At 39.4% G+C, this 27,348-nt stretch overlaps 1 protein-coding gene across 1 annotated transcript in view; it reads left to right on the top strand.

The window, feature by feature from the left end:
* Positions 1–27,348, top strand: part of PER2 (period circadian regulator 2) — a 1,339,110-nt gene that overhangs the window by 801,986 nt on the left and 509,776 nt on the right. The gene's annotated exons all lie outside the window — the stretch shown is intronic.

Here is a 27,348-nt window from a genome sequence, read left to right as displayed (position 1 = left end):
CTCTTTTTGAACAGACTTTTCTTCTATTTTTTACATTGCAATGCCTACATTTCTTAAAACTGGAGAAGGAGAAAAGAAGTAAAAAACAGGGGCACCTGTTTACTTTAGTATCCCAATTACAATTGAAAATAATTGAGAAAGTTTTTTAGCATGCAGATGTCATGCAGTATACAAATTAGTTTTAAGAACAAAAGTTTGTTTTACTTGGTTAACTCTTTACTTCTCCTCCTCCTTAAGTGTTCCTCCAAACATTAATGACGTGAAGTTGGACATATGCTTTATAATCCCCTACAAGTTTAGCAAAGTCAAAAAAGTCCAATATTTCCAGGTTTTCATTTTCTGTCATATTTTACAAATATAATTAATGCTTTATATTCCCACATTTGTCAATTTCCGAGTTGTTGGTTATATTCCTGCTTATCTTCTTGTCCCAAATCCAGCCTCTGCTTCCTTTCCAGTGTACTCTCACTTCTTCTAGTTAGCTCTTGTGCTTTTTTCTTTCTCTCAAGCATTTTCTGTTGAAACTCTGGAAAAGATTTCACTGGCACAGTTTCTCTGTGGTCTTTATTACCAAAAGAACAAGAATCCTCCTTAGCATGTTCTGCATCAAAAAATGATTTTGTCCTTCTATGAAGGAATATTCTGAATATAGCAGTTTAAATCTCATGCCTGCTTCTCAACATTCCTTGAATAGTGGAATAAACTTGCTTGTCATCTCTTTGGTATACGGTGATAACTCATTTTCCACAAATACTGTACTGTCTCACACTTTTAATACTTTGTCCTTCTGCCAAAATTTTGTCAGAATCAACTCCTTGTGCTGGTAGGATTGCAACTTTACTATTAAAAGTCTGAGTTGCTTTCTCATGACCAGGTTTGTAGCATACACGTAGGATCATAGGAAGTTACTGGGCTATTGGCCCTGAAGCCCTTATAAGCCTAGCCAAGAGATTAGCTCATGCATAGACAAATCAGAGCTGATGCCCCTGTCCAGCAAGGACACGGGTGGAATCCCAGGGATGTATTTTCTATTTCCCATCCAGTTATCCAGATTGTGCTTAAAAAGGGGTAAAGAGGTACTCTGCTTGACGTGGAGAGGGAGTCTATTCCATAGATGGGGCAGTCTCTGGAACACAAATCTGTCCCTCCAGCAAGTCCTGTTGATGTTACAGACCAGGTTGAGGCTGTGTGTGTGTGATGTGCCCTTTCAATTAGCAACTCCTCCTTTGGGATAATAGTCCAGTTGCTTATCTGTGCTTTCATAAAATTAATAGTCTATTCCTTCCAGCTTCTCTGATACAGCAGAAAATCTCAGTTTTTCCTTGCGTGCTCTGTCCTCTAATTCTGTTATTTTTTGATCCATCTCTTCTTGTGCACTCTCATTCAGCCACCTTCTCTTCATTTCAGCCTTCGACTTTTGCAGCTTTATCTTGTTATTTGAGTTGATGTTACTCCATCAGTGTTTTGTTTATTTTAATCAGCGCTGAATACATTTGACTTTTTTTTCCTGTACGTTACTGGAAGTCATGTGTTGCACCAATGGTGGCACTTTCACTGCTTTTTGCTGAAGAGTTGCAAAATTCTTCTCAGTCAGTGTTTTTCCTCACTTTTTGTAGTTGATTTTCTTTCAGATTTTTGCTGGCATCCAGGCAGTGTTCTTACTAACCAGCTACTGAAATATACCCAAAAATACGAGTTCACCGACTTTCTCTTCTGAGTTTTTCACACTGGGAGAGTTGAAATTAAGCTTTTAATCAGTGTGCAGCCATCTTGGAAATCTCCTCTAAAATTCAAAATGTTGATCTTACAGAACCTGCTACCCCTCATTCCTCCTCTGAGTTAGTTGGTAACACTAAACTTCCAGGACTCTGACTCCTCCCCTACCCATAATACCGTGAATACCACCTCAGTAGCTCAGATCTTGTTTGCTGCCTGAAGTGTTTGGTCATGCTATTGAGGGCACTCCTCTTTTGTATCCTTTCATTGTTACTTTGGAAGTGGTTAACCTCTGTTTTTTTACTATTCCCCCTTACCAAGAGAAATAACTTCTTTCTAGTGTATTTTAGCATTAGATTAAGATAGTTAAGTAGAGTATTAGGATTTTTAGAAACTTTAGGTCTTGGTGTTAGAGTGTATCGTTTGTAGTGTTAGATGGTTAGAGCTTCTATAGTTAAGTGTGATGTGCTCCTTACATTAGCCATTGCCTAAGGTTTTTTCATTAGGCTTTGTTATAGATACTGATAATGGTAGTAGTTCAGCGGCCCATCCTCCTAATAGGGAGTCTAGGACTATGGACCATTTGGGAAACCAATGTATGCTTCAGTGACCTTTGCACACAGAGAGCTTAATTACTTAGCTCATGTCACTAAATTTCAGAGAGGCTTGACCAAGGAGATGTCAAAGTCTCTATCTGGTATTCTACCTGCGGATGTTCAAAACACAGTGGACTTCCAGTTTTCCATTTTCCAGCCTACTTCCAAAGTGGCCATGCGATTGCTTTCCAGTGCAGCTGAAGGCATGAGAAGGGCAGCAGCCACTGGCATTACAATTCGTTGGCATGCCTGTATGTGCCTGTGTGACTTTGTGGAAAGCTTTATGATGTCTTTCAACAATGCCTCTTTTGATGGGTCCACCCTTTTTGTATCTAAAGTAAATAAATGTTGACCAGAAGTCAACAGAATGGTAAGACGCTGTCTGTGGTAGGCATCCACTTCTCCATGCCACAGAGATCCTGCTATAGGAATCAGCGGGCTGGGAAGAAGGTGCCATTCAGAAAATCAGAGTTCTTACCAGGAAACTCCTGGTGATAGATCCCCTTATGGCAGAAGAGGGGGGGGGTAACAATAATGGACGTTACTATAGAGTCAAAGATGGACAACATAAACGGGTTTCATGGACCATTTACTGAAAAGCCCTTTCAGCGTCCCTGAAGGGTTGCCCCAACCAGTGCACTTGGGAGGCAGTCGAGGGGTGTTTATCTCTACACCCACAGCCCTGGTAAAACATAACCATGGGTACTTGAGTGCCAAACATAATTTCCAGAGGTTATTCTGTACTAACCCCCCCCCCCATCAAAAAGAAGAAAGTTCCCAGTGTTATCACCTAGTCAGTGGGAACTTGCAACATCAGATATTTCCAAGCTGCTAGAAAAATGAGTCATCCAACTGGTCCTTGAAGACCAGCTAGAATCCAGAGTCTACTCATGGTTCTTTTAGTTCCCAAGATAAGAGTACCTCAGACCTATTCTGGGCCTGAGACATTTGAATCGGTATGTCAAGCAGACAAAATTCTGGATCATCACACTTCAGTCCATTTTGCCTCTACTGAGGAAGGACAATTGGATGTACTCCATAGATCTCAAGGACGCATACTCTCATGTGAAGATGGAGAAGCATTGGAGGGATTTCGCCATTTCCAGCTGAGAGCCAGTCATTATTGGTTCAGAGCCCTGCCATTCTGTCTCACCACAGCCCCCTAGGTGCTCACCAAGTCTATGGCAATGGTGGCAGCACATCTGCACCTACTATGGATTCAGGTTTCCCATATAGTGACTATTACCTCCTGACCACTACGACCAACAACCTGTTATCACAGAGTCGGGATCTTCTGCTCCAACTGATACAGGATCTAGGCATCACAGTCAGTCTGACCAAAAAACAGCTTTTGCCATCTCAGCAGGTAGAGTGTATTGGATGCTACCTGGACCCAAACGTACAGATTGCCTGACTTCCATACTCCAGGGTGCTTTCCCTCCACCTTATTGCAACTCAAGTTTTTCATCATCCCAGTCCACCAGCAAGGCTAATTCTTCGCCTTTTGGGCCTAATGGCTTCCATGATCCTCATGGTTCCGTTGACCAGATTTTAAATGAGGGCCCTTCAGTGGACTTCAATGGTACAATGGTTCTAAAGGTTTCACCCGCATCACAGCAAAAGAAGGCACTTCAGTGGTACAATGGTCCTAAAGGTTTCACCTGCATCACAGCAAAAGAAGGCTTACTCAAATTTGCAAGCAATGCATATCCTAGTGGATAACTTCTCATTCTGTAGTAGATGGGCTTCCATTCTTTACAGACCCCCTGTAGCAGTAGTTATGAAGTACGCTTCCTTTCTACGGTGGAGAGAATTTCAAAGGGAAGATGGTCCAGGGCACTTTGTCACATACAGCGGTCAACCTTCACATTAGTTAGTCTCTCTAGTGGAGATGAGAGCAGTTCTCCTAACATTGCAGGCTTTATAGGACTCTCTCTCTCCCCAGATGTGTGCTCCAAGTGCAGACAGACAATATGTCAGTAGTCTGGTACATCAACAAAAAGTGAGTAACCTGCTCCTAACCCCTGTGCCGAGAAGCCATGAGAGTTTGCAGTAGTCAGTATTTTCACCCCACTTTCTAATACCAATGCATATCCCATGTGGACAAGTTGAGCAGATCTGTCTTGATGCCTGGCAAGTCATCCCTCAGTCCTGCAGTGACAGCTTTGGTTTTTATTCACTTTGGCCAAACTTGATGTGACCTGTTTCATCCCACCTAAACAACATGTGAATCAGTTATTGTGCCTTAATCCCTCCACAGGGACCATCATTGAGGAGTGCTCTAGTCCACAATTGCTCCCAGATCTCCTGTATGCTTTTCCCCCATTACCCTCAATGAACAAGTTCATACCGAAAATAAGAATGTGCAAGGCCAAGGTGATCTTCATTGCCCCTTTCAGGCCTCATTAAACATGGTTCCCCTTCATGTGGTCTCTTCTTTTGCATCCTGTATGGACACTGGATCACTATCCAGATCTTATAACACACCCAACAAGACTGCCTTATCAGGACCAGAAAGCCATGAAGTTAACCACTTGGTTCCTCGAGTTCTAAAATTAGTTAGAGGTGCCAGGCTTTCTTAGTCTGTCATTCAGATCTTAACTGCATCCCAAAATCAGACCACTATGAAAATATACCACAGCAAATGGAAGAGATTTTCTGTTTGGGCTACATCCAGGAACTTGGATCAATTTTCCGCTCCCATTCCTTCCATTTTAGAATTCTTCTCAGGACTTTTTCTACAATCAGTCCAGTTCCTTAACTATCAAAGTACAGATGACAGCCACCTATAGCTTCCATATATGCCAGAAAGACAGCTCTATATAGCCTCTCTGAGAATTTCTAAAGCTTTCCTGAAAGGAACCTTTCTTCTTTGGCCCCCTCTGAGATCCAGCACCCCCTTGGGATATTACTGTCATGTTATAAGCATTGACTTAGCCCCCATTTGAGCCAGGAGTGTCAGTAGACTTAAAATTCCTCTCTTGGAAATTTTTTCTGATGGCCGTCACATCGGTCAAGTAGATTTCAGAGATGCAAGCACTTTCCTGCAAATTACCCTGTTTGGTTTTTCACAACTATGGCTTCCCTAAGGAGGAATACATCCTTCCTTCTTAAGGTGGCATCTGAAGGTAATCTAAATCAGTCAGTAAATCTACCAACCTTTTTTCAAGATTCTCAAACAAAGGTGAATACATACTGCATATGCCAGATATTCATCATCTTAGGTTTTATATCCAGCAAACTAAATATTTCAGGAAATCAGATTAGATTAATTGTTTTTGGCATTCTCCAAACATAAATTGGGCAAAGCATTGGCTAAAGTTACTCTATCCAGGTGGTTGTCTTAACTATTTTTCCTTCATGTACAATGTAAAGGGCAAAGGCCTTGTCTCTGCAATCTAAACCCTAACGCTCATTCCACAAGGGCAGTGTTCAATAATAGAGCCTTTGCAGTGGATTACCTGTTGATGATATCTGTGCACCAGCTGTTTGGTCAACAGTTAATATATTTGTGTCATTGTAGACTGGATGAACAATCCAGATCTTGTTCCTCCTCTGGCACCACCATTCTCGGGAATATATATTGGATATGGAAAGTTGTGTACTTACCGTAATGATAGATCCATGTTGTCTGATTTTCGTCCGGCTCAACATCCATCCCAACTGCCCCAGACAGATTACCACACAGAGGATTCCAGTGACCAGGCTGACTTTGGCATTCCCTGTCGTTGAGCTGTCATTGCCATTTCTTAATAATCCTGACATTTTTTCTATCAAGCATTCTGGAGCTAGCACTGAATAGGAGTTATTTGTTTAGTATATAAATACCTGGAGCATCTTATGGATATAGTATTTTCAAAGGACAAACTCAATCTGTGGTGCTGAGGTAGAGTTCGGGGAATTATGGTTAGGGGAGGAATCAAAGCCCTGAAAATGAAGAGCTTCTGATTTGGTGCCAACAACCCATAGTTGAACCGGACAAAATCAGACATGGACCTATTATTTTTGGTTTAGTACATAACTTTCATTTATGCCTCTTTTGAACTGTATGGGCTTCCAGATAAACATTTTAAAATCTTCCTTGACTCTCCATCTCACAGGATTGTGTTACTGGGATGCCTTCTAGATGCATCCCTTCAGAAGGCATTTTTGAGATAAGAAAATGAATTTGTTTGGAATCTTTCCTGAACTTCTCCAAACAGTCTCAGACTTCTGCAAGAGAATTGCTCAGGATCCTAGGGTTCATGGCTTTTACTATTCCATGATTCCTTTTGCCAAGTTTTACATGCGAAAGATGCAATGGTTTCTAAAAAAACACATGAAACCAGCATTTGCTTCTGTGGTGTATCAAATTACAGTTTGGGAGCTTTATTAAAAGGGAACTGCATTAGTAGAGGCAACAAATTCATCTGAACCCAGGTCTCCCTTTCTCTTCTTAGATCCCAAACCAGTCTATCACCACAGATGTGTCAGATTTTGCTAGGATAGCAGTTTCCATAGAGTTAAAAGTGCAAAGCCCTTGGAATCAATTCAGATAGACCAAAGTATGTCATCATAATGGAGATACTGGCTGGGGTTCATGTCTTGAAGATTCTCCATCTGTGATCCCTAGGACCTCTTCAAGTGATTACAGACAATACCATAGTCATGTGGTACATAAACAAGTAGGGGATGGTACAAGGCCATACCCCTATAATGGCCAAGAAGTTAGCTGTTCAGCATTTCTTAACCCTCCAAGCATTTTATATTTTGTCAGGGGAAAAGTGAAAACTGAATGAGGGAGTCTTCCATGAACAGATCCAGTTGTGGTGAACACCTCAAGTAGATTTCTTCTCCTCCTCTCAAAACAGGCAAATATATGGATTTTCTGTTTCATTGCGCCTTGCAAGCAAGCCTGGAAATCAGATGCCTTTTCATTCCCTTGGAAGAGGATGTTCCTTTATGGGTTTCCAGCCATTTCACTGATAGCCAAGGTAATTCTAAAGACACAAAAGGATACTCCAAAAAATCATAGTGGTGCCACCCTTTTGGCCCAGGCAGCATCAGTCCCCCCTTATGGAGCTGGTAAAGGGCATTTTCTACAAGCTTCCTCACAGACACGCTCTACTCAAACAAGATCAGTGGAGTTTAATACATCATACTTTCATTCACCTTCAGCTGACTGCTTGGATGATTCAATTCTATTACCTTTTAGACACTAAATGAGGAGGTGTGGTAGGTACTCAGTAGGCACGAAATTATGCTACTAGAAAATCCTATAGTGGTAAGTGGAAGTGATTTTCTAGTTGGTGCCTAACCAATAACCAGGGACCAATCAGTGATTTTTTTCCCACTGGTACTCCAATATTTCTGAGTTGCTTTCCTCTTGCTGTTCTTATTCCACTGTAAAGGTTCATCTTGTAGCTATTTCAGCATGTCTTCCCATGGATGATCATATTTCTCCGCAGTTTGTTTTGACTTTGTGCTGGAGAAGTCGACTATCAACTTTTTGAACCTACTCACCATATTCCTTACTTTGTCATTTGCAAAATGGGTATCTGAGTTACAGGCTGTCATGGTGTGTGAGCCCTATATGATTTTCCTCAGGGTAGGGTCTCCTTAAGAACAAATCCCTCATTCATGCCCAAAGTGGTTTCAGAGTTTGTTTTGTGTCAAGCCATCAGTCCCCCTGTTTTCTACCCAGGACCTCAAAAATGGAGAGAGGGAATTCTGCTTACTCTGGATGTGCATAGGCAGCTCAGGTACTATCTTGACAGATCTAAGCCTGTTAGAAACGCCAATCAGCTAATTATTTCTTAAGGGACAAAAAAGGGACACCCTGTGTCTAAGCAGAAAATTGTCCTCGGTTACTGCTTTTTGTTATTCCCACCATGGCAAATCTGTTCCAGGCAGTATCAAGGCACATTCTACTAGAGCCTTATTTTCTTCATTCACATAAGGGAAGTGGTGGACTCAAGCACCATTCTAGAGGCAGCTACATGGCCCTCTACATATTTTTAGAAAGCATTACAAACTGGACTCCTTTTTGAGGTCCAGTTCTAACTTTGCTTAGACCATTCCCCCAGGTCTCTTGGATCCATAGGCTTTGGTAATTAACCCATATAGCTTAAAGGCTACTGCAGCAGTGAGAATGATGAATGTCATACATTTGTGTAATGTTCACGTAACCATAACAGAAGATGTTAGTTCCTCTATGCCACAATACTGCACCCACCCTACATCCCACCACTCTTGTATATAGTTTTAGTTGGGATATAAAGTAGGGTTTTGTTTGTTTCTGATTTATACGGTTCCTTGTTATTGTTGGTGATTTAAGAATATTAGGTTTAGATTTCATTTTATGGACAATAAAGTCCTAAATAAATCATCGCTCTCATCACTTTGACTGCAGATTTCCCTTTTTGGGATTATCCATTCAGCAGTCAGAGTGAAGGTGTAGGGGGAGGGCCAGAGCTTTCTGAAAGTGTGTGGTTGTTTTGTAGGCAGGAAACAACCCATATAAAGTCTACTGCAGCAGTGAAGAATTTGAACATGTGCTGTTACAGATAAGAGCATCTTACACAACTGTACTTTTTATCTTGTCAAATCCAAGTCTATTAGCAATTCAGAACAGCTTTTCATTTCCTTTCAGTTTGGTATCCCTGTTTCCCAACAAAGAATCAATTCCAAATGGATCTCTTCTGACATCTTTTTTTCCCCCATGCTTTCCATGGTAAGGAGCTCTCAGCTTTGGTTAAAGTACATTCCGTGAGAGCTGTAGATTTTTCTGATATTTTTTTTCAGAGGTCTGAACTCCAAATCCATTTTAGAAGCTGATAGGTCTATCTTGCAAGGAATCTTAGATTCCAGCTCAAAGCTTCATTCCTTCTCCCTAGACATTTAGAGAGCTTTGGGACTCTTTCCACTTGTCAGTAACACTGCCACAGCGATCATTGGTAGAACATAGTGTGGTTGGATGAGAACTTGCCATAATAAGCAGATGTTCAGTTGGACACTGTTGCAGTAGTAAATTCATCCCTTCATCTCCCTATTCTTTACTAGTTTTTTTGTCTTAGACTGAGGTGGTATCCTTGTCTTATCCCTTCTTCTAGTTGATGTGAGCTTTAGTTCCTCCTCCTTTGTTGCCTTGCTGACTTTTATGTACCACATAGCCTTGGTGCACTTTGGGCATAAATTTGATGTAAAGCATAAGAGAAAGACACCTAGGTTTTAGTATCCTAACTGAACATACAGCTATCCCTGGTGGGATGTCCCACTTGTCATTAACACTGCACCAGTGATCAGCCTGACATCTATTGTTATGGTGAGTTCTTGTACAACTGTACTTTCTTATCTCCTGTACTAATGATTACATAATATTTTTTATGTAGCAAGATTTTTTGCCTAGGCTGTCACTAAATATGGGTTTGACCTTCACAGACTGAACTGTGGCATATGCTGCAAGTGCCAGGACTCTAAAGCTATACTCTGTATCATAGGTTCATAGATTAGTACTAGGCTAACTGCCCTTGTGGGCCATATTAAGCTTAGCCATTTACCCCATGTGAGAATCAAACCCTGCACCTTGTGTCTCCAAGGTAAACACCTTAACCATTATGCCATCCTCCCACTAAACTAAGCAATGTCCAGAGGTTAGAATCAAACTCTGCATCTTGTATTTGTGGGTTGAAGAACTTAACCATTACACTAACCCACCCTTGCACTCACACCCATCTTTTAAAAGTTAACATGATATTTTATTACTAATGTAGAATTTGTGATCTGATGTTGACTTTTCCATCCATTCCTCAACTGATGAGTCTCAGATCCATCCTCTGATCTGACTTTGACCGCTTTCCAAACTTAGGAGCCATAGCTCAAGCTACTTCTCTTACCCACAATCCCCATCCAAACCCAGACATTAATTCAGATCTCATTTGCTGCTGTTTGAGTACAGATGTGGTTTCATTGGCTCAGGCTCTCAGATAAGTGTAAACTTTGCTCTTGTTTGTAGTTTATTTCCATCCTTTGTTGGCTGTCATTTACAATCTATTTCTTTTGCTTCCTTCCCTTCTCAGTGTGTGTGTGTGTGTGTGTGTGTGTGTGTGTGTGTGTGTGTGTGTGTGTGTGTATGTATGTGTGTATATATATATATATATATATATATATATATATATATATATATGTATATAATGTGTGTGTATGTATGTGTATATATATATATGTATATATATATATATATATATATATATATATATATATATATATATAATGTGTGTGTATGTATGTGTATATATATATGTATATAATGTGTGTGTATATATGTGTGTGTATATATATATATATATATATATATATATATATATATGTGTGTGTGTGTGTGTGTGTGTGTATATATATATATGTGTGTATATAGGAAATGGAGTTTGATTTTTGTTTTAGAGAAAGTATAGTTTCACAGTTTTTAAAAGTTGAATTAATAATTAGCGAATCTGCAATATCGAGAATTTCTTCCTTTTTGGTGTAGTGTACGTCGACATTTAGAAATTTGTTAGCTAGGTTTTGTATTGGCTAAGTCATAGGAAGGCACATCAACAGTGAGCCTTGTACAACCCCTGGCATACAGTCCAGACTAGAGTCGAGAAGGACAGAGCGACTATAAGCCTTAGAGATACTATAGAGGACTGAGGTCAGAAAAAAGGTGTGAATAAGTCTCTAAATTAGGAAGTCTGTATCCGTGTTATATGTGGGTGACCAGCAGAGGCAGAACTGTCCAGAGAGGTGAGAGAGGTGATCAAATCCTATGGACACAATTTAGGTTTGATTCTACAAACTAAAATAATGCTGTGAAGTAATGGAGAACCACACGGGGAGTGAAAGGGTTCAAAATCTGGCATCAGTAAAACATAGAACTTCTCTACACTCTTAGTTTGTGGTTGAAGAGTGAAGAACTTCAGAGGAAGTATTTGGCTTCAAGGAAAAAGGTAGCTAAGGGAAAATCTTAAGAATATTGGAATGAAGTACCTTTTCATAGAGCATTATGAGACACGCAGATCCCTGTACCTGACATGTCTGACTCAAAAGCAAGATTCTCTGCCTAGCATGGTTTGGGGAATTGGGGGAAATCCAGGTTATCTGACCTTCAAGTTGACCAACTATGCATTAAATTGTCCCAATAATTAAGGGAGTCATTAGAAAATGCAAGTCGGGAAACTAACCACTTGGCCACCATGGTGAACTTTGACCTGTCCCCTGTTATAGTGAGATCTTGAAGCTGATATATTTAGTTAGGGGGATGTGGGTTTGATTTGCTTCGGCTTCATTTTAAAGTGTTGGTTGCCAAGTGGTTAGTTTCCCAGAGTTAAAGTACAGTGATGCAGGTGTTCATAAAATTAACTTTTCTGCAATGTTTTCTCGATGTTCCGTCATTTGATGAAGTGGGCGTTCGAGAATTAGTAGTAGATCCATATATATATATATATATATATATATATATATATATCAAAAGAGAATAACTGAATTTTCCTTTTTCTCCTTGACTGTTTGGCCTTGTCAGAATCAATTCCAAAGAAATCCGATAAGTACTTAGTTGTCCCGAAAGACCACTCTCATTGGAGCAAGGGCCTGGCAGTGGATGCCATAGTAGTAGTTAAAAGGATCTTGTGGAAGAGAGCTCATTTGTCCACCCTCCTAATAAAGAGGCTAGGACTCTGAATATATATGGGAAGCATGTTTATGCATCACCGACTTTTGCTATCAGGTTACTAAAATACCTGGCACATATGACTAGGTTTCAGAGGGATTTGATTGAGGAACTTTCCAAAGCCTTCTATGAGTCCAAGTCTGAGGAACACAGGAAAACCATATGTTTGGAGTTGGCCACCCTGCAGCCCCTTTGGAATGCCTCTGTGTGATTGATTTCCAGTGCAGTGGAGGGTGTTTCTAGAGCTGCAGGCATTTTTATAGTATGGAGGCATGCCTGGATGCGGTAGTGTGATTTCACAGAACCTTTTAAGATGTCTTGTGTCAATGCTCCCTTTGATTGATCCACCTGGTGTGGCCCAAAGATCAAGGACACCCTCCAGGAGTGTGAAAGATGACAAAATTCTTTCTGCCATAGATATACGGTTTTCACCCCCCAGGACTTTGTTGAAACCGGAAAGGGGGTAAGAAAATGTGGTTCCATAAGTCGCAAATATTTTTCCCAATATTATTCTAGGGATAGATTCCCCCTGAGACGGAGGGGGATAATCTGCAGAAGAAGTTGACCTCGTGGCAGAGGAGATCCACAGGATAAAGGCTTTAGAGGTCCTGTCACTGAAAAAAACTTATGAGCTCTCCTGAATGGTTGCCTGACTGCAGGCCAGGCATCTTTTATTCTGGGCCAGGGATTATCTCATACAGCTTTGCTCCAGACTAGGGATTACAGTAAATTAAACAAATCTTAACTCTCCCCAACACAAACCCCGGAGTTCATATGTGCACACTTAGACACTACTTCTCAAATAGCAGAACTACTGTAGACCATATTATCCACATTAAGGAATCAGGCTCTACAACTGCTCTCTCTTCAAACCCCTCTGGCCAGGTTGGTCTTACAACTTATGGGTTGATAGCAGCTTCCATTACCCTAGCGCTTATGGAAAAGTTTTATATGAGGGGGTGCAATAGACACTTGCAGTTCAGTGGTCCATCATGTGTCAACCTATAACCTTTCCAGTATGCCTCATCAGTATTTGCAGAAAACATGCAACTTGGATTCAGTTTTTGGAAGTGTCCCCGGCATACTTCTCAATTGTCCAGATTTTTGCCTCATATATTTGGTCTGTTCCTCATAAAATGTGTGGTTTTCTGGCAAATCACTGTGATGATCTGAGGATTGAAGTCACTAAATAATGACGCATATTTGAGTTTCAGACTTCATGTCCTTCAGAAAAGGCATGTTAACACAAACCCTGTTATTCTTGCAACTTTCTAAGTTTGTAAGAACAGTATTTAAAATCTGCCCCTATTTTTGAGCTTTTTTTCCCCCTTTACATCAGGCTTTGTCCAGCTTTCTTACGATAAGAGGTTTATTCCTTCCTTTCCTAAAGCCACAGTAAGCATGGATGCTTCCCTGATGGGGTTGGGAATGTATTACTCTGAGAAGACTGTCCAAGGCACATGGTCCCCTTTGGATGCCAGTCTTCATATCAGTGTCTTAGAGATGAGGGCATTCCTCCTAACATTGCTGGCATTTCAGGATTTCCTTCCACTAGAGGATGATTTCTATACAGATGGACAGACAATATGTTGATGGCCTGGTACATCAACAAACAAGGGGGGACACACTGCTACCTATTGTGTCAAGAAGCAGTGAGCAAGCTCTTCTGGTCATTTTCTAATAGCAACACACATACTGGGGCGGTCCAACATATTAGTGAGCAGGTTGAGCAGGTCTATCCTGCTACCTCATGAGTGGTCTCTCAATCTAACACCGGCAAAACAAATTTTTCATCCATGAGGCCAACCTTGCTGTGATCTCTTTGCCTCTCCGATTGTTACCAAGCCAACAGGTTTTTTTTTACCTGTTTCCCCCAGAGGGAGAGTCGCAAAAAATGTTTTGATCCATGATTGAGCCCCTATCCCGGTCGTCTTTACGTATATTCCCCAATGCCATTAATTCTGAAATTGCTACAAAAGGTATTGCAACGGAAGAGCAAGGTAATCCTCATTACACTTTCTGGCCTTGGCAGGTGTGGTTCCCCTGCTTATAGCCTCACTTGACACACCCTTCTTGGATGCTGGATCCTCATTCAAGTCTTCTGTCACATCCTTCCAGAATTCTCCATCCAGACATGTGAGCGCTCAAACTAACTGTATGATTTCTCTACTTGCAACGATGGCCAAGTACAGGCTTTCCTTCCAATTAGAACATATTCTCATGTCTTCCCAGAAAGCTTGAGCAAGAAAAATCTGTTAAAGTAAATAAAAAAGGTTTTCCATTTGTGTCTCTAAGAGACATTTACACCCCTTTTCTTCCCCCATGTCAGCTGTTAGACTTTCTCGCTTCAGTGTTTCATGATGGAGCCAGTTACTCCACAATCAAAGTACATTTGGCAATGATGTTAAGTTCTCACACTGATGAGAATCATTCCTCTTTGGCCTTTCTCAAAGCTACTTTTTTTTAAGGCTACCTGTCAAAGCTCCCACTCCTCCTTGGGATTTTACTGTGCTCCTGCAACCACCTGCAGCCAAAGTGGATTTATAGTTTTTAACATGGATGACTATTTTTCTAGTTGCTGTTAACCTCAGCCAGAAGAGTAACCTCAGCCAGAAGAGTATCTGAACTCCAGGCTTGTCTTGTCAATCTCTGTATATATATTATCTTCCACAAAGACAGTTTCTTTATGCACCAATCCCGCCTTTGTTCCTAAAGCGACATTAGAGTCAGCATTCAGTCACTATTAATTTAACAGGCTTCTTCCCTAGGGGGAATACATGCTTCATCTGTTAGACATACATAGAAAATTGTAGTTCTGCCTTCACAGAACTAAACCCTTCAGGAAGTCAGACAAAATTCTGTATCCTTTTCTAAAACAAAACTGGATCAGGCTGTATCAAAAGTTACTTTGGCATAGAGGTTGACTTTAGTTGATTTTTCTCAAGTTTATAGGGACCAAGGTTTTTCTTTACCAAAACTTCCTAAAGTGAATTCATTCAACAAGATATGTATCCATTTTTTTCTACCTTTTTATCAAGGATTTCAACTGATGACGTGGTCTAATGCCCACACCTTTATTGCTCATTACGAACTGGATAATTTTTCCAGGGATAAGGCACATTTCAGTTCTGCCATCCTCAGGAATATGCTTCCATAATAAATACCCTGGAATCAAGTAGCTGGGGACTGTGTCCCACTGGTTGATGAATGGATAGAAAAGGCAACATCAGATAAAGTATGATGCATCTGTTTTGTCTCTTTCCAGTCTTCCTCAACCTCCCTCTCTTTTCCCCCTTCCATTTCATGGAAGACTTCCTTATAGGCTTCTGGTATGACCTTCATATGTACATTACACAGATTTTCACACTATTAAAGCTCCAGAACAGATTGCCTTATCCCTTTTTTGATTGTCTGTCTTTATATTTGTAATGTTTTAATTTATAGGCCTTTTTGGGTTGGTGTCAATACATTGTGGACAAACTCATCTGAACTGATGATGGGGTTTGGAGGAAATTGTGGGTAAGGGGAGGAGCCTCAGCTACAACTGCTAAGTCTGGAAAGTGGCTGAAATGAGATCTAAGGTGGGATCCAAGACCCATCAGTTGAGGAAGGACAGAAAGATGCAATACAGGTGCATCATTATGGAAAATACATAACTATGACCTGATGTCATTTTCATTCTTTCCAAAACAGAGAAGCTTCAGATGTGACCTCGGATCCAACTCTGCTACTTTTCTAGAATCACAGATTCAGCTCTTGAACTCCTCCCTTTACCCATAATGTCCCACTATCTTGGCATACCTCAGATCTCGTTTGCCGCCACATCGTTTGGACATGGATTCTAAGCTCTTGTGCAAGGAGGTTAACCATATATTCTTGCATCCTTTTTGAGTTTATATCTGCATTGCCTTTCCTGTTCCTTCCTTTGCCCTTTTATGAATTCTTCTTAGCATTTCAACCTTGTGTTTTTTAATTTCCCTTTCTAGTTGAGCCTTTTTACCTTATTTGGGTATTCTTTGACATACCATTGTTGATATTCTGTCTCTTTATTACTGTCTACCTGACTTTGGGTATTTTTGAAATACCAATGTTGGTATTTGTTTCCCTGCTTTAGATATATATTTAAAAAAGAAAACTCTCTCTCTTTCGTTTTGCTTTATGGATTCAGTATGGCTGACAAACCTATGGCTTAAAAAATGCACTTCCTGTGGGCATAATATCCCTAATGTAGATGCCCACAAGAAGTGCGTGCATTGTTTGGGCACTGCTGATTTAGAAGTTGACATCTCCATTTGTCTGGGATTCAACTCCTGTGAGTTGAGTGACAAGATGAATAAGTTGGTATTAAAGGGCTTACTACCTTCTTTTGTTTCTGCTTTGGCTGAGGCTCAAACCCCATCTAGTAAATCTGATAAGGTGAGGCATGAGATATCGCCAAAAGAAAGAGTCCAAGAAGAAGTCCCCAGACCATTCCCCTCGTTTAGTTCCAATTCCCGAGCTTTCAGTTAGTTTCCAGGAAACCAGATCTGACGTCTACCTCGGATCCTAATACTTCAACTACCAAATCTCCTACATTCCAGTCTCCACTTTTCTACCCGGATCTGATATCTCCTCAGTACCATTGACTTTTACAGGAGAGACCTAGGAAACCCTCCAGACCACCTTCTACTAGTTCATCCCTTAGGTCCTCTAGGAGCTTATCTGAGGCAGAGGTGGGTAGGGATGATGAAGTTTTTCAGGGCTTAATATACTAGATGGGGGTAATTCTGTTTCTGTCTCTGTTCAGATCTGTGAGCCTACCCTCTTCTCAACATCATGTTGTAGCTCCTCCTTCAATACCAGTAATTGGTGACGGATACCTTTCAACAATGAGATCCCTTTGATGCTTTGTAAGATGTCTGTGAACCATGGTTTTTGCTGTAGCGGGCAACTGAGTAAATGTGAGGAAAATCCTACTAGGACAGCTGAACTTTATTTGGGGTTAATCAGAGTCTCTTTAATTGATGGCAGGTGTGTACCCAAGAAGACTGAATGCTGTAATTACATCAAAAGGTGCTTCAACAAAGTATTCATTTAAGGGTTTGCTCACTTATGCAACCAGCTTATTGTACGTTTTTTATTTTTTAATTTTTTCCCCTAACAGATTTGTTTATTTTTCAATTGAATTGTACAGGTTATAGGTCACATTAAAGGTTGGAAAGTTTTGAAATGATTTATTGTGGTCTCATTTTTTCATATCACAAAAACCTGGCATTTTAACAAGGGTGTGTACACTTTTTATATCCACAGTGGATATAAAAAGTTTACACAAAGCCTTGCTGTGATCTCTTTGCTTCCCCCAAGAACAACAAATGTAGCAAGTACTTCACTCAGACCCGCCCCCCCTCCGGGGGAGTCCCCGAGGGAGGATCTGGTTCACAATTGGCCCTCCGTTCTCCTTTACGCCTATCCCCCTCTACCAATAATTCCCGAAATTTCTGCAGAAAGCCAGAAGACTGAGGAGTGTTCAGTGATCATCATTGCCCCCAGTTGGCCTCATCAGATATGGTTCTTCTTTCTCACCCATCAGAGACTCAACATTCCAGTCTGTACACCCTCAAACTAACCGCATGATTTCTCCAGTTCCAGTAATTGTGCAAAGGTCCAGGCTTGCTTCCCCTGTTCGAGACAGTTTTAGCTTCTCAGAAAGCTTCCACTAAGAAAGTATACAGAAGCAAATAGCAAAGATTCACCATTTGGGCTTTCCAAGAGAATATTGATCCCTTTTCAGCTCCTACTTCAGCCATCCTTTTTCTTACATCGTTGTTCAAGGAAGGTGCTAGTTATTCTACTGTAAAACATCAGCTGGCAGCTTATCCAGCTTTCACGGTGGAAATGTTTCTGGCTCCCACTCTATATCTAGATTATGTAACGCATTCAAATAAGGGATTATTCTTAGGCCTCCACTAAAAAATCCATCTCTGCCGTGGGATCTCACTGTTATTCTTCAGGGTCTCACTCAGAAGCCTTTTGAGCCTGCTAGCGATTGCAAAATGAAATTTTGTTCCTGTAAAACCATCTTTCTGGTAGCCATTACGTCAGCAAAGAGAATTTCTGAACTTCAGGCTTTCTCATCCAAACTCCCTTACATTATTTTCATAAAGATAGAGTATCCCTCCGTAGTACTAATCCCTCCTTCATGCCTAAAGATGCCATAGAGAATAATATTAACCAGTCATCTCAAATTTTTTGAACAAGGCTGAATATGTTTTACATCTCCTTGATATACACAGACAACTTCAGTTTTACTTTCATAGAACAAAACAGTACAGAAAGTCTGAACAACTTTTTATATCTTTTTCTCCTAACCAGTCAGGCAAAGTAGGCTCTAAAGTTACATTGGCCAAATGGATTACAAATTGTATTTCTCCAATTTATTTGAAAAATGGTCTACAACTGCCTTGCTCTCTTAAAGCCCATTCTTCTAGATCTGTGGCTTTCTCCTCCAGACCATCGATTGTATTTGTTCTGCAGCCACCTGGTCAAAGACTCAAACCTTTGTAATGCATTACAAATTGGACATTGTCTTCAGAAATAGAGTTTCTTTTGGTTCAGTAGTACTCTGGTTTATCCTTCCTTGAGGTTACACAAGAGTAATGTAGCTGGGGACTCTGACCCAGTAGTGAGGAAGATTGAAAAGAACAACTTCACATTTAGAATTTAATTACTTACCATAGCTTGGCATCTATGTTGCCTGTTTTCATTCTTCCTCACCTTCCCTCGCAGCCATCCCTCAACGTAGTGGCTCCTGGAGGATCTATGAAAATGATAGGAACATATATGTTCCTGGGTTGGGCCTCTGGTTTCTTTTCTGTCTATTCCTTTCTTTATTCTGTAAGAGATTAGGCAGCATACTCGATCTGAGGAAGCTGTAGAGTGTAATTCATTGTTGGAATAGGGAGGACCTCGAGACTAGGATCCAAGTCTGTAAAATGCGGCTGAGTCAGATCTGTAACCCAATATTGAGGAAGAATGAAAATGGACAACACAGATATGCCAAGTTATGGTAAATACATAACTTCTAATTTACACTGGCAATCATTTAAGTTTTATTTGATATAATTGAATAGGGATGAAATTTAACAATGTTTTTGTGCTTCAGTATTAACACAGGCAAGTGGAAAATATAGAGAAATGTGGTTTTACAAATGTCAACGCATTCAAGTAGAAAATGTTAAACTAAGTCAACTTGCAAACAAGCAGACTAAAAAAAAGAATACATTTGTGCCATTACCCACTTTTTGTGGGTCAACAACAAACATGTCGTCAACAACAAACATGTCTTAAGAGAAATAGATTAAAGGGGACCTGTAAGTATTATTTCTTTATGGTGCACATGTAGGTAGTAAAGGAAAAGGGGATTATTGGGAGTAGGGATGGCAGATGAGATTTAATATGGGCAAAAAGAAGAACAATTTAGAAGTGGTAAACTGCTAAGATTTTAAGGTTTTTACAGGGTAGCAGATATATAATTATGAAAAGTAAAATGTGTGTAGCTGAGTAGAAATTTTGTAAAAGTAGGGTGAATGGAAGGATGGTGGCATATCTTCTTGTCTGTTTGACATAGGCACTGGTTTAGGGTCATACACGGGTTAGCGTGGGTGATGCAGATTTTATTGAAGCACATAAGGCTTCCCATATCTTTGGAGCTAGATTTAAAAACCTGTGATTACTCCTGGTGACATTTTATTGGGGTATGGATGGGAGGGAGCATGGGGGTGTATTCAGGTTGTAGTGTAACTGCCTAAATGAAAAGTAATATGAATATGGTAAGGCCAATCTACAGCCAAATTGGATAGGTTATTTTGAATGCAAAAAGGAAAAATAGGTAGGCTTAAAATGGCCTGCAAGGGGAGTTATCCTAGTACTTGCTTATGAACCTATGAATATTGGGGAGCTTGAATAAGGTCATATACTTATTAGATGAGAGCCATTTGTTTTTTTTTCAAAGTAGTGTAATTCTCTGTGCAGTGCAAAGTGTTATCAGTCAACAAATCCAGATTAAAATTATTTATAAGGTAAAGAGGTTTTTCTGTAATACAGTGGCAGAAGACAGGCGGCTATATCCTAGCCTATGTATGTGTTTTAAACAAATGTGTTGAGGTTGTTATCAACAATTTTACATGCTCAGTACAAACAATTAAATATCTGGGGTGCTTACACTGCCTCAGGACAGCTCCTTCTGGATAATTATTTGTTGAATTTTGTTGTATTATGTATTTCTCCCACTTTTTCAAAGAAAATAGGTGTCTTGTGGTTTGATTCTAGTAATAACTTTATCTAGACAGTTTATGTAGAACAGAGCTCTTTAAGAAGTGTTTCAAGGACTGAACGTGCATATATAAATAGCAGGCACTTGCTAACCTCCATGCCAGCCATTTTGAAAGTTCAGCCAAAGATTGAGCATGTATGAGTGTAATAGCTAGTTTGTGTATAAGTTACCTAAGTTAACATTATTAAGCCTCAATCCTGATATGTTTCTACATAATAAAGCTGCTTGAACAGAACCCATGAAGTCTTGTGTATTGTATCCTGACTAGACAAGCAACATGGTGGCAGAACTGGGATTCCAGAGACTTCTTTCCAGAGCTACAAGGTGCAGAGTTAACAGTGAAATTAAACTAAGAGAAATGAGCACAAAAAAGAGCCAGAAAAGAACCAAAGGTAATTAAAACTTGCAAGAACAGTTTATTTTATAAAAAGATAAAACAGAACATTACGAGGGCATAAACTGCATTATTAAACAAGTGAAAGGCACAAAAGGTCTGTTGATTAAACAAAATATTTAAAATTAAGAGATTTGATAAAACGAGCATCAGAAAAGTACATACGGGGTTTGGAATTACCTCAGAATTGCAAAACGGTCATGTTTAAAGTAAAACGAGCATGTTTAAAGCAAACCAGGCATGTTTAGAGTAAAACGAGCACAAGAAAAGTATAATGGGCATGGAAAGAAATTAAACAAGAAAAACAAGCATAAGGACAAAAGGACACATTAAACGTAAATAAAGCAAGGCAAATGCATATTTTGGCAAAATTGCTACTTTGTGTGTAGTCAAGCCATAACTAGAGTTATTCGAAGCATCTCAAAGTGTGTAAAAGTGCTTACAATGTGTTGTTATTACTGTGCATGTGTTTATTTTTGTGCAAAGTGCTACTATTTTGTGAAGTACAGTCAAAGTACAGCCATTTCGAAAAGTTTCTTGTGCTGGGTGTGTCTGTTCGCAAAGTGCCACTGTTAGAGTGTTTATTGCACTGTAAAGAATTATCTACAAAGTAGCAACATTTTGGGAGAAGTTTCGCAAAGTGCAATTACTTCGAAATATTTCTTACTCTGAGCTTCTTCTGCCCAGTTCATTTGCACAGTGCAGTTATTTTGAAATGTTTCTTAAAATGATGATAAATGACTTTACAGTACAACCAAAATACACCAATGTGGAAAAAAAGACTTCATAGAAAAACCACAACAGCTGCTGGCGAACTGAAATAAAAAATATAGCTTGGAACACTGCTCTAGTGTCAAAATGTTTTATTACGTTTTCGTCAACTGACTTCTTCAGAATACAAAACCTAATTGCTTACAAACCTGTTTTATATAAAAATCACTTCTATCTACTAAACAATTAACATCAATTAAAGTGTCAGTTTAACATCAAACTATACAGTGCAGTAATTTTAAGAGTACTACAGTGCCCGAGAGACTTATTTTGCAAAGTTCAGTTATTTTAGAGGCTTGTGCTATTGGACATAATTACGAATACTGGCATCAATTTCTGGCATATGTATATGCGTTTGTGCATATCTGCAAAAAAAATCCTTCACTGGTATGTGTTAATATGGCAGATGGATTTTGAAAGCCCTCACCACTCAGTTAATCAGAATATTGCAGAGAATATTTAACCAAGAGTATGATATTTTTATACAAGCAGCTTATTCTGATAAAGAGGCACGCACCAGGGCATTCATTTTGCTAAACCTAGCTGAGTCAGAGGCCATTGAAAGAGAGCGGTCATTTGTGTATGCATCAGCAGTATATGAAGGAGAAGGTGAAAACCGTGATTTTGTACAGGCTGAATCAAGGGAAGACCCTAAGTGTTTGAAGCGCAAATTCAGAGAAATGTGCAACCCCCAGACAGATATTACATTACAGAGGCATTTGTTTTACACAAGAGATCAGAAACCAGGGGAAACTTTTGCAGCTTATATTACTGACCTGAGAAATAAAGCTAAAATGTGTCGGGGTGGTGACTTAAAATATGAGTTGATAAAGGACAGGCTTGTGTGTTGTATAGTGCTGCTGTGAGAAAGATTTTGCTTTGTGACAGGGATTTAATGCTAAGCAAAGCTATTGAGATTTGTCAAATCCATAAGGTTACAGAAAGGCACACAAGTATACTTGCAAATGATAAGAACATGGTTTCAGCAGGCTCCAGAGCAAATGTAGACAGCATGCAACACATGGCAAACAGACGCAGGCCTAAGCTCATGGGAGCCACAGCCCCTACAGGTTCCTCGAGTAAACCACATACTTTTCCAGCAAGTTCTAAGAAAGGAGCATGCTCAGTGCAACATAAGGGTGAATCAGCAAAACCCAAGTCTAGCTTTATAGTTAATTGTCGCAACTGTAGTGCCAACCATGAGTCTAAAAGAGACAAATGCTTGGCATTTGGTCAGCAATGCCATAAATGTAAAAAATGGAACCATTTTCAAAAGTTTTGCAAATCAAGTAAACTTTCCACAGTTATAAAGAAAGGTCACTCGAAAAAGCAAGTTGATCATATTGAGAGTTGCAAGTTATACATTCTGTGTAGATGGTGCATCAGTAATTGGTAAAAGGGCTGATGCAATGAATTTGTTGGCAAAGACCAAAGTGTTTTGTACTGTCCAGATCAATGGTAAATCCACCGAGCTTAAAGTAGATACTGGTTATGTCAGCAGACACATTTGCTAAAGTGAGATTTGGTGAACAACTCATTGTGGCTAGTAGTGCAAAATTTGTTGCTTATGGAGGTGAGAAATATACCCGCGGTAGTGGTGCTGCGGTAGATTTGTCGCCTCACAGCAAGACGTCCCGTTCGATTCTCAGCTAGAGCATCGTCTTTGTGGATGCATACGTGAATGGGCATGCCTTCGTTGAAGGTTGTGCGTCAGGGCTGGTAACTCGGCACGTAAAAATCCACTACCAAACATTAGCGGACCGAAGTTGTGCTGTGGCCACCCCTAACCGGGATAAGCAGAAAGACACAACAACAACATGGAGGTGAAGAAATTCAAATTGAAGGTTCAGTAGTGCTTTCATGTTATTTGGCTAACAACTGTTACAACTTGTTATTCTGTGTAGTCCGAAGACCTGTGCAGTCATTATTGGGTCTCAGAGGCAGTTTAAGAATGAATCTGCTTTCTTTTACCAAAGAAGTTCATCATATAAGCACATATCCTAGTTCCAATTTTTCCAAAGCTATTTTCTCAGAGTATGCTGATGTTTTCTATAACAAATTGGGTAAACTTCCAGTTGTGTATTCTATGAAGTTAGACCCAGAGGTCAGTCCAGTAGTCAGACCAGCAAGAAAAGTTCCAATAACTATGCAGGATAAACTTAAAGCTCATTTGGATAAAATGGTGCAGCAAGGTGTAATTTGTCCAGTCACAGAACCAACTGAATGGGTATTGTCCATGGTAGCAGCTCACAAGAAAGGCTCAGACAAAATCAGAATATGTATCAACCCAAGAGATTTAAACAAAGCATTAAAGAGACTACATCATCCAACTAGTACAGTCGAAGAAGTCACAGCCCTAATACCGATTGCTGCTGTTTTTTTTCTGTCTTGGATGCAAAAAGTAAATTTTGGCAAGGATGCTTGATCACATATCCTCATTACTGATTATTTTCAGTACCGCATTTGGCAGATACAGATTACTAAGGATGCCATTTGGAATACATTTGCAAGTAAAGTCTTTCAGCATGCAATGGAGCAATTTTTTTCAGGTTATCCTTGTGCCATAATAGCCGGTGATTTATTAGTTGGAGGCAGTGTTGAAGCATAGCACAAGAGAAACCTTAACAGAGTTCTAGAAAGAGCACGTGAAGTGAACTTTAAGCTCAGTCCTCTAAAGTGCAAATTCAGACTACCGGAAGTTACATATGTAGGTCATTTATTTACCATCACTGGCTTGTGACCACACCCGTCCAAGCAAGCAGCTGTTCTTGAGATGCCAGCACCTAATAATATTCAAGCTCTACAGCGTTTTCTTGGCATGGTCAACTATTTAGGCAAGTTTATACCAGATTTCAGTGAGTTGACAGCACCTTTAAGAGAGCTGACATACAGAAATGTTACATGGTCTTGGTTGGAACAGCACCAGAGAGCATTTGAGCTTAAGCAGAAAATTACCATTCTATCTACATTGTTACTGTGATGTCAAACCAGTAACCCTTTACTGTGATGCTTCAAAATTTGGTCTTGGCGCAGTTATGCTTCAAAAAGGCCTATGCATGTAGAACACTTACCCAAACTGAAATGCAATATGCTCATCTGAGAAAGAACTTTTGCAACAATATTTGCATGTTCAGTTTCATGATTATATCTATGGTCAAGCTATTCAGACTGAGACTGATCACCAACCTCTAGTTACTATTCTAAAGAAGGCTATGCATTCAGCTCCAGTGAAATTACAAAGAGTGATGCTCAAATTGCAAATGTACAACTTCAAATTGGTCTGTGCAAAAGGCAAACTTCTTTATCCGGCTTATACCTTATCCGGATCACCCAGAAATACAATGGAACAGCTTGATGCAGAGAATTTTTACTTTGATGTAATGGAAGTGCGTAATTTCCTACCACGAGACTTGCTGAGCTGAGAGATCATATAAAAACTGATTCAATTTTGCAAAAGCTCAACCACTACATTAATGGTGGATAACCATCAAAGCAATCTAGTGTACCACCAGAAGTGCAAACTTATTTTCCTTACAGAGATGGATGTTGATGGAAGATGGCATTATTTTCAAAGGTCCTGGAATTGTTGTTTCTTCTTCCTTACAACAAGATATAGCCTGGTGGGTTCTTAGCAAGTAGAAGAGTGCAGGTAACCCAGATATGTATAAATAGTGGTATAAATAATGTTGATAGAAATGTTATAAAGAATCCAGTGCAAATAGTGTTTTTCTTTACATATAGAAGGTGCTTTTGTTTAGTTGTACTTTTTGCTTTAAGAGAAGCAAGATATGTGGCTTTATAAGTAAGAGTGGGGTTGTTTACTGAGCTGCTGGATGTAATATAAAAAAGAGACTGAGAAAAGTTGAGTCCCAAAGCATTTGCCCTTTGTGAAAGGGAGCTGGGTTCCCAAGCAGTGGCTCTGGGAGAGAGAATCAACCACAGTGAAGGAAGACCTTTATGAAGAAGATGGAAATTGTTACTATCAGATAAATTCAGAGAGATTGGGTGGGGGGGATAGAGAATACTATCAAAATAAACTATTCCCCAAACAATACAAGTCTGAGCTGAATGTATTTGTGGCTCATTTAGTTGAATTACAAGACTGTTTTGCTTGGAAGAAGCTGCATTATTTTTGGTTGTATATAATTGCATTGTTTTTATAAAGACTCGTGGTCTCAGCTGCATTAATCTTCCTCTCTCTCTCTCTTTGTATGTATTTACATGTGCACGCGCGCACACACACACACACATATATATATATATATATATATATATATATATGTAATACACTTATACAAATACGTGTATCTATATCTCTGTATATCTATGCATCTATATGGCTGTTTGCACACACAGAGGAATGATGATATGTCAGCTCAGTCTGATATCTTTATTAAGATTTGTTTTTGGATTGCAAACCCCCAACCCACCCTATCATTCAGGGTGTTGTATAAACTACTTTAGATGTTCATCCTTACATTAACCTTTTACCAAATGATTCACTGCTTTTTTTGACAGATTGGCTAAAAGGCACACAATATCTGTGTGTATGTACATACATACATGTGCAACACACACAGTATTCTATCTACTGTGTATACTCATATGTACTCCATGCATACATCTATATATGTATATATATGTGTGTGTGTGCGTATAATGTGTATTATATATATATATATATATATATATATATATATATATATATATATATATATATATATATATATATATATATATATATATATATATATATATGGTACTGCAACAAAAAAGTAACAAACCCCATGTAAAAAGTATCACTACCACCACAGCATGGAGCATAAAACATAAATTTAATGAAGGTAAAAACTGGGTGAAATATAAAAATAACCAAAGTCAAGAGAAGATGAACGTTTTCAGGTACTAACAATACTCCTCATCAAATCTAATTCATTCATTTCCTTTCACTATTCTTAAGAAAACTCATGACCAGTCACAATCAATGATCAAGTCTACGCCATTTTAAGGCAGGTTTCAAAGAGAGGCATGTATTACGTCCTGGGGGTGTGTTGGCTTGTAAGTTACCTATCCAATGCATCTCAGCTAGCTCAGTTTGTAAAGTTATGTCACCCACCCCTAGCATTTCCTCTGAGAACCTGAAGAACCACAAAACAAAAAGAATGTGTAACATTAGATGAAATGTGTTTCATCAATGGACTTTTGTTGGCCCTTAATCGAATGTCACTCACATGTTTAGATTTTCTTTCCTTAAACTGTCTATTAGTTTTGCCAACATAGAAGCAATCACATTGTTGGCAACAAGCAATTGGTACCACATTCTTGGTCTTGCATTCAGCATATTTGTGGTGCATAGCATTTACTAGTCACATGGTGGACAAAATCCTGTTTTGTAGAGCTGTATTTACAACTTGTACAAGTCCTACATGGATAGGTACCCACTCTACTGGACCAAACCCTATCATTGTATAACTTTCTGACATAATAAAAGTTTTAGATTCTTATTCTAAAGGAGAAAGCCGGAACATCCCCCACTATCCTCTTGATAGTATTGTCAGTGGTTAAAATCCTCCCAGTTATTCTTTATAATGTCTCAAACATAACAAATATCACTGGAGTAAGTCAGGACAACTCTGGTATGTTGGTCAATCCTAACATTTTTCTGACCTCTGTAGTGTTCTCTTCCAACTTCTGTGAAAAAAATGGTTTACCACAAGTGTCCCTAAACATCGTAGCTACTTGCATACATTTGTATACCTCCTTCTTTTTGTATCTTCTTTGCATGAACTGATGAGCCAAGAACTGATTAGGACTGATAGGTTAATTGCGTTCATTTTTGTTGGTATCACTTTTTTAAACATATATAATGGATGATTAC

This window comes from Protopterus annectens, chromosome 4.part1 (genome assembly GCF_019279795.1).
Source record: "Protopterus annectens isolate FY-2018-M chromosome 4.part1, PAN1.0, whole genome shotgun sequence".
In the NCBI taxonomy this organism is placed as follows: Eukaryota; Metazoa; Chordata; order Ceratodontiformes; family Protopteridae; genus Protopterus; species Protopterus annectens.
This window is presented reverse-complemented; position numbering and strand designations above follow the sequence as displayed.